The following is a 6,482-nucleotide window of genomic DNA, read 5'->3' as shown; positions in this document are numbered from 1 at the left end:
CTTAGGTGTATTATTTATGAACTTGTGAAATGTCTGAAGTGAACTGCTTCTGCTGAAATTTCCCTTGATGGATTCCATTTTTTTCCTGGAAACAAAGAAAGGAACAAAAACAATTTTAAAGGTAAATGCCCTGGTAAGAGAAATTTAGTGAATTTGTGTTTGAATATGATAATTTAAGAAAAACACTGGATAAATAAGCAGACTTGAACAAAATTATGGTTTTTCTGGGAGGTAGCATTAATTTAATCTTTAAATACCTCTTCAGCCTTTTGGAGAAGTGGAGTCTACATGATGCAAAGGTTTTTGTAAGTTCTTCAGACATCCTTGATGGTTCTGAGGCTCACGCACACTTAAAAATGCTTCTCTGCATACCAAAATATTACAGCCATTAACCTTAACATGGTGCAAAGAAGTAACCATTCACCACGAAACTGTGCTTTTCCTTTTCTTTGGGTACCTAAAAGAGTAAAATACATTAATTAAAACAGTACTATTTTAATTATAAAAAATAAATAAGAAATGAATTTCAGATTTTCTTTAAGCATAATTTCCACCTTTGCACTCATTTCATCTTTATATTGCTCAGAAGGCAATTATTTTGGCAATTAAAATCATCCATGTAAAAAAATGGAATATCTGCTCTATACATTCATGAATTTTGCTCTAACACTTGTTTTTGCTTTTTACATTCTAGACCACGAATTTTAGCACCAACGGTTTTCCTGTTTTATCAGTTATGTACTCTCTGCCAGAATTTCTACGACATTTAGAATTTTCCCTTTTCCAGTTACACGTATTTCTTTTTTTTTTCCTGCCTTCAGGTTCTTTAGCAGGTGAAACTTTTGGGAGACCTTTTACATTCTTCAGCATCCTAAGCCGTACAAAGTATCCAGAATGAGAAAGACCAAACACACTTTAACACACATAACATACCTTAATATATTATACAAATAGCCTTATAATATTAGAATTATTGCCAATAGTAAAGTAATTAAAAGTATAATTTTTCATGATTGAGACATATGTATTTTAATTAGCGAGTATATAATAGCTGCAATTACGCAGTAATAATTTACTCTGATACAGTCCTAAGCCTCAATGATTTCAATTAATTAAGTATTTTCGAATTACCATGTCATTTTCGGATGAATATTCATTAGAGGGACTGCAACTGCTTCCACTGGAAGAACAATCTTCTACAGAACTGGCATTTTTCTCTCGGAATCTTCTTTTTCGGTTAGGCATGGAAATAACCTCTTCCTTGCAAGCGCCATTTTACTGAGGCCTTGGGTTGTGTCACATACGAAAAAGACTACTTTCTCACTTATGAAAACAAGTATGAACTACTGTGCCACCTAGTGAGTGAAAGTTAAAGTATTTTCGCAGTAGCTTCCTCTATTGAATTGAAGTTGAACTAACACAAAAAACGTACTTGAGAAAAGCGTAGCTTTGGACTATATCATTCTCATCCTTCAAATGACTGAGACCTCGTTGAGGTTAAGTATAAAACGGTGTACGGCTCAAATTAATTATTTTACCTCACCAATACTTCTTTTCAGATACTACTCTGTTCTAAAATGCATGACCACTGCAAGGAAATGTTATGTTTATGTTGCAATAGTATCGAAATATGTAAAGTGTATTCGGTCTGTTGATGTGTTCTATCATCGTCCAATGTTGTTGTTTTTTTATTTATTTTTCAGCAGTAGATTATAAGGGTAGCGAAGATAATGCATCACACGAAAAATTACAGTCAATGACAATTATTAGACAAGCTGCCACTGCATTCAGTCTAAGCCTCGCTAAAAACCTTTAAACAACCATACTAACTTATAATAATGCTAGAAGAAAGAGCGGAAGAAGTTGTTAGAATTTAGGAAGGAATAAGGTTTTTATTAAGATATATCATCAAACGGCAGAACGACGTGGATTGTTTATACACACACTCTTGAGAGGTGACCAAGTACGGTAAAGTCGGAGGTGTAACATCTCCAGAGACAACGCCAGAATCCGTTTCTCAGAAAAAATAAAATTATTTATCATTATTGGTATTATATGTTAGACTTCTCACACTGCACACCGCATCTAAACTGTCTGTATTATTTATTAAATTTTCATAGCATGAATATTGTCAGTACTGATGAGAAATGTTTGGTTAAGCAGTGTTCATAAGAGTTGCACAGGTATGTTGTACTTCATTCTGCTAGTATAAAAAAGGAATTACATTCAATGTAACAAGAGTGGTGGTGGTGGTGGTTGTTAGTGTTTAACGTCCCGTCGACAACGAGGTCATTAGAGACGGAGCGCAAGCTCGGGTTAGGGAAGAATTGGGAAGGAAATCGGCCGTGCCCTTTCAAAGGAACCATCCCGGCATTTGCCTGAAACGATTTAGGGAAATCACGGAAAACCTAAATCAGGATGGCTGGAGACGGGATTGAACCGTCGTCCTCCCGAATGCGAGTCCAGTGTGCTAACCACTGCGCCACCTCGCTCGGTAATGTAACAAGAGTGATTTATATTTTGCAGTCAAGAAAGTACAAAAATGTACACGAACACTCTATTTTATACGTCAAACCTGTTCATTTATACTTAATTTATTATGACAAATATGATTTCAGTGTAGCTAAAACAGGATACTGGTATGCAGTAAATACGGAAAGGGAGGGAACATATTTAACGCAAACGGGGATATTTTTGCGTGGAAAGAAAGGTACTCCCATCTCTTCTTCGAAAGTAATTTTACACAGGCGAGCATCGACAAAAACCCTCACAGCCACTTGCTGTTCAGAAGAAGATGAACTTCTGCTTTCGAGTTAAGAATCGTTACAGCTTCCTTACGATTTAGAGTTAATTCAATATTATCTGCGTCATTCCCTGTAATAAACAGGAACATGTTGTCTCTACAAAATCTTTATCTTCCACAACAGTCACTAACAAACGCATGGTAATCCAAAAATTCAAGCCTCCACCGCAGAGGAAACACTTATTATAATCTTCGTTACTAGTATTAGAGAATCAAACTTCACCGAGTTTATCTGGACGGTGCTTAAAAGTTAATGACAATCAATTAAGGACGCTAGTCTTACATCATATGTTCGTCGTATCATGCATTGAACCGCAAAAAATTTTTGGTTCAGGAGATGAATATAGGCATACTTCCATTCTAGGGGAAGGTGTCTCCCACATCTACTTGTACATATAATCTACATACATACTCCGGAAGCCTCTGTATGGTGCGTGGTGAAGGATGGATTGTGCTCTATTAGTCTTTTCTCTTCTTGTTCCACTCGCAAATCGAGCGAGGTAAAGACAACTGTCTACATGCCTCTGCACGAGCCCTAATTTCTCCTGTCTTACGTTCCTCGTCCTTATGCGAAACTTACGTTGGTGGCAGTAGTACCGTTCTACAGTCAGCTTCAAATGACTGTTCTCTAAATTTTCTCAGTAACGTTCCTCGAAAAGAAAGTCGCCTTCCGTGCAGGGATTCCCATTTGAGTTCCCGAAGCATCTTCGTAATTTTACTTGTTGACTGAACCTACCGCTAAAAAATCTAGCAGCTCACCTCTAAATTGCTTCGATATTTTCCTTTCAGTCCGAACTGGTGGGTAACCGAAAACAATCGAGCAGTACTCAAGAATGGATCGCACAGTGCGACTCGTACTAGTGTTATATATGTGGTCTCCTTTAAAGACGAACCGTACTTTCTTACAACTCTCCCAAAAACCGGGATCGGCCATTCGCCTTCTCCACTACTATCCTTACGTGCTCGTTCGATTTCATATCGCTTTGCAACGCTATGCCTAGATACAAGATTTTGAAATCTGCCCGTAGCCCTTCATCTGTAGTTTGCAGGATATCATGTGATAAAAGGCAAGCTGAGTTTCACATGAGCGATGCTTTCTAAAACCGTGCTGATTTGTGGACAGAAGCTTTTCCGTCTCAAAGAGCTTCCTACTATATTCGGAATGAGAATATGTTAATGAATTCTGCAACACGCCGATGTTACGGATATTGGCTTGTAATTTTTCAAGTCAGTTCTTTTACCTTTGTTATGTGCAGAAGTAAGCTGCTAATTTTTCCAAGCGCTTGGAACTTCGCACAGGGCGAGAGATTCATGAATAAATGCAAGCTAAATAAGGGGCCAATGCTACAGAGCACGCTTTGCAAAACCGAATTGGGGTTCCATCCATACCTGGAGACTCACTTGTTTTCAACTCTTTTAGTTGTTTTTCTCCACCAGGGTTGCCTATTATTATGTCCTCCATTCGGCAGTCTGTGCGATGTCCACACAACTTAAAACGTCCCCTGAGAAAAATTATACATGACTGTGCTTAAGCTGACACACAATATATTTAGCGCAACGCAATCTGACTTTCAAAAATCCCTACCAAAGAATGGCCCTGACTAACATTAACCTATACGTTTCACAAATCACTTACCTCACAAAAATCTTGGTTACTCGAACTACTGCAATACAGCGAGCGCCACTACTGCCAGCTAAATAAAAGATTCAAACTACGGAAGGCACTAACTACTGATAGGCATAGTTAACAAATCAAAGATTTTAATAGAGAATAAACAATGTATTTACCTTAATAGTCATCAAAAGTCATAATATATATAGCAGTTCATGACATCCAGTCTTACAAATTTCAAAATTCCGCCATTTCTTTCCCCACATCCACCACTGCTGGCGGCTCATCCAACTGCGCAACGCTACGCGCTGTTAACATCCAGCTGCCCAACACTATAATGGCAGACAACAATGCAAACTAGCCACAGACTGCACACAGCACAGCCAGTGATTTTGATACAGAGCGCTACGTAACGTTGCCAATAAGAAAACAAAAACAGCCTACTTACATAGCTCCCATGCTCCCCACAAAAAAATTTACAAATTGTTTTGGGCAGTGACCAATATTGATTTGATAAAATTTTTCATAATTACAATAACAAAGATATCAAATGCACACACTTATTGATACAATGTTGGTCAAAAGCTAAAATTTTCTCACAGTCCATCATAAAGACAGTCCTGATCATTCATCACAGTAAAATTGCAGTGTTTTTCTCAAAGTCTGAGCAGTAAAAGAAAATGCACATGGAAGTAGTGGATTTCCATGCAGTCTTGAAGAAGTAGTGTTGTCCTTCCAATGGAAAGACAGTGATGACTCTTGACATGCAGACAGGTAATGGGCCACAACAGAGCAAACCCACAGTAGAATCATTCGAAGTTTTGAAGAATACTGGTAGGTAGGTCATCACAGAGCAGACCCACTGTAGTCCTGGTAGAGATAATGGTATTGGTGGGCCATCAGAGGTGCAGACCCACTGCAGTCCTTGTAGAAATAATGGTATTGGTGGGCCATCAAAGATGCAGACCCACTGTAGTCCATGTAGAGACGGCTAGCAACCATCTGTTGCGACTGTGCAGTTGCACAATCACCATCGAAGAGTCTTGCAGACAATATAGCAAGTCCATAACCACCACTTGTACACTCACAAAGTTTTTTGAATTGTCCTTAGAACTAGCAATGCTGTTATCCAGTCCCCTGCTGAATTATTAACACACGTGCAAACACTAACAGTCCCTACTTGTCACATATTGTCCATATACTATGACCAACAGAAACGTGTGCAGTGAAATGGAACTTACAAGTTAATAATATGATGAACTGGTGTCAATCACAATTGTATAACATGAGAATACAATTACAAAGGTACAAAATACATCATTAAAGAACATAACAATACAGGTAACATTTGTAGTACAGGATTTACAAAAGAATCGAAATAAACATATACATCAGTGTTACAGGAATTATGACATAAGTAAATATATAAAATAATGAGAATAGTTTTAGAAACATTAATTTAACACATGAACATTGAAACAGAACAGAATTAATAATGTCTAAACATCTTTACAAAGTGAATAACATATTATTAATGCAAATTATATTTGAGGATAACAGTATTCCTCATCATGGTGAATGTACCTTAGTACTAGAAAAATTCTACAACATAAATCGTATTAGCTAAACACATAAAGACAGGAAGAACACAAATATACAAGAATACACAAACACATAGCGGAATAACAGAAAGGGAAAGGACAGGGTTTGTTTTACTGCAGTATCTTGCAAACAAAACTTTCTTTACTTCTTGGAGATCTCCCTTCGTAAAGTGCTATCTATACCTGCTTTCTGTACTTTTTTCGTAAAATTTCTCAATGCATTTCTTCCAATTCATCGCAACTCATTCTCTTATATAGTCTACCCCTCTTAAGCTAACTTAAATCTACTGAGCTCAGATGCTAAACTAAGCGACGAGGCAATGCAGCAGCACAAAACAATTAATACAAACAGCAATGAAAAAAATGCAAATCGGCAAAGCTAGCTGCAGTAAATGTAATAACTTATATCTAAACATGACAAACCCACAAGCAGAAAAAATAGTACACTAAAGACAACAACACAGAT

The sequence above is a fragment of the Schistocerca piceifrons genome, chromosome 2, assembly GCF_021461385.2.
Source record: "Schistocerca piceifrons isolate TAMUIC-IGC-003096 chromosome 2, iqSchPice1.1, whole genome shotgun sequence".
In the NCBI taxonomy this organism is placed as follows: domain Eukaryota; kingdom Metazoa; phylum Arthropoda; class Insecta; order Orthoptera; family Acrididae; genus Schistocerca; species Schistocerca piceifrons.
Note: the sequence above shows the minus strand (reverse complement) of the source record.